The sequence below is a fragment of the Penaeus vannamei genome, chromosome 17 (genome assembly GCF_042767895.1).
Source record: "Penaeus vannamei isolate JL-2024 chromosome 17, ASM4276789v1, whole genome shotgun sequence".
Lineage (NCBI taxonomy): Eukaryota > Metazoa > Arthropoda > Malacostraca > Decapoda > Penaeidae > Penaeus > Penaeus vannamei.
The window spans coordinates 15,196,386-15,198,885 of record NC_091565.1 but is presented as its reverse complement, the minus strand read 5'-3'; the positions used below and the strand labels follow the sequence as shown (position 1 = coordinate 15,198,885).

General features: G+C 49.1%; 1 protein-coding gene across 1 annotated transcript in view; it reads right to left on the bottom strand.

The window, feature by feature from the left end:
- LOC138864594 (uncharacterized) overlaps positions 1–2,500 on the bottom strand; it is a 213,066-nt gene that overhangs the window by 209,371 nt on the left and 1,195 nt on the right. The gene's annotated exons all lie outside the window — the stretch shown is intronic.

Sequence of the window (2,500 nt, the reverse complement as noted above, 5' to 3'; positions counted from 1 at the left end):
TCTCTTTCGCCAATTGACATTTGGTTAGTTAATTAGTTTTGCTCTATTTTATTTTCGATTTTCCTTCCTTTCGATCTCTCTTACTTTTTTTTCCGTTATCATCATCATCATCATCATCATCTCTCTCTCTCTCTCTCTCTCTCTCTCTCTCTCTCTCTCTCTCTCTCTCTCTCTCTCTCTCTCTCTCTCTCTCTTTAAGAGAGTTAATAGCTTTTGTAATTTCAAAACGAAATTAAAAGAACACCTATTAAATAATCAACTGTAGATATGAATATATTTATGTAAAGAATAACCATTGTAATTAATGGACTCTTGACTCTTTCTTTCTTTCTCTCTCTCTCTCTCTCTCTCTCTCTCTCTCTCTCTCTCTCTCTCTCTCTCTCTCTCTCTCTCTCTCTCTCTCTCTCTCTCTCTCTCTCTATCTCTCTATCTATCTCTCTTCCTCTCTCTTTCTCTCTCTCTCTTTATCTCTCTCTCTCTTTTGCTCTCTATCTCTATCTCTCTCTCTCTCTCTTTCTCTCTTTCTCTTGCTCTCTCTCTTTATCTATCTCTCTCTCTCTCTCTCTCTCTCTCTCTCTCTCTCTTTCTATCTATCTATCTATCTATCTATCTATCTATCTATCCATCTCTCCCCCCCACTCCCTCTCTCTCTCTCTCTCTCTCTCTCTCTCTCTCTCTCTCTCTCTCTCTCTCTCTCTCTCTCTCTCTCTCTCTCTCTCTCTCTCTCTCTCTCTCTCTCTCTCTCTCTCTCTCTCTCTCTCTCTCTCCCCAAAATGTAACTTAAGACAAGCCACCCTACATCGATCCCTCTCAATTAAAACTTTTTTCTCTAGACGGGCCACTTACGCCCGTGCGACTCTAGCCGGTTTCAAGTGGTTACGTTAAGCAGGAAAAAACAAAACAAACAAATTGAAACCGAGAGAAAACTTAGAGAGAGAGAGAGACAGAGAGAGAGAGAAGATAGAGCGATAGATAGATAGATAGATAGATAGATAGAGAGAGAGAGAGAGAGAGAGAGAGAGAGAGAGAGACAGAGAGAGACAGAGAGAGGCAGAGAGAGAAAGAGAGAGAGAGAGAGAGACGATAGGAAGACAGAGACAGAGACTAATAGACTAACAGAGAGGGACAATAAGGATGAACAGAGAGAATACAGAGAAAAAAGAGTTTAATGAAATAAGAAAGAAAAAAATAAATAAATATATGTGTTTATATATATATATATATATATATATATATATATATATATATATATATATATATATATATATATATATATATACGGATGAGTACGTTTGTACACACATAAAGACATTTATCTCCATATGAGCTTCCCAGGCGCATTCAAACGCGAGGCAGACTGAAACTTTCCCCTAATCTCTCCCGGGCGTCTGAAGGCGGCGCAGGCAGCTCTGTCTTGGGCCGCCCGCAGAGACGGGGACTTGAGGAGCGAAGCCATTAAGACACAGCGAGAGGAGGTCTGGCTTTGGCTCGACGGCGAGGCTCGCTAAATCTGCCGGGGGACCTCCGATCCGCCCCCCGCGGCTCGACTCCTGACGGACACGCGGGGGATTCATTCACTCGCGCCGGAGGCACGGTTCGCTCGCTGTTCCTCCGCCGTCGGGATGCCAGCGCCCGGAATGCTGCGGGACCGACATCTGAGTTGGCGTCGCATGCATTAGCGAGGCCGAGCACGCCACCCGCCGCGGGAAGGTACTCGGTAGAATGTCGCGCGTGATTGGGCCGACTTAATCACGAGGCAGAATGCGGCGCCTCCAGTCATTTGTCGGCGAGGCGAGCGGGTTGTCGCCACTTCGCCGTCCGACAGGCCCCGCCGCTACGATGCCGCGAATCTCATTATAAACTAATTTCCTTTCTCGGGGATTGCGAGCATCGTCGGGAGCGGCCTGGGCCTCTGTCGCTGACACCCCTTCCTCGGGCGCCTCGTCTTCACGGCCTCGCTATTAGCCCTCGTTAGCGGCGCGAGGAGGCCGTCGGGGAGGACGGACGCCCGCCCTCGGCCTCCCTCGCTCTGCCTTGCTTCGCTCCCGCCCGCGGCTGACACGGGCCGCCTGATTGATATTCTGGTCGTGTTACAAGCCCCTGATCAAGTTTCTATAACTATTCTCGCTAAATTTCGCTGTTCTTGTTCTATTCATCCCACCTTCCCGCGTATAGTTTGGTATTCCTTGCTAAGGACGAACTCCGCTTTGCATACAATGCTGCAAGGTTCCTTCTTTTCTTCCTTTACATAAGTTATACAAATTAATAAATACATCCTCGCTGCACCGAGTCCCTTGACAACGGCGGCGCTGAGGCAGAGACCCGACTTCGCGGCGACGAGGAGCAGTCACCTGCAGCCGACAGGGCGAAAGCGCCTGCCGAGCCCCGCATGCTGTGGACAGAGCCTCCGCCAGGCACGCCAGAGCCCCGGCAGCTACAGCGAGCGCCCGCCGCACGAAAGCGCCCAGGTTAAGTGGGTCCGTGGGCGAGCGCGGGGCCA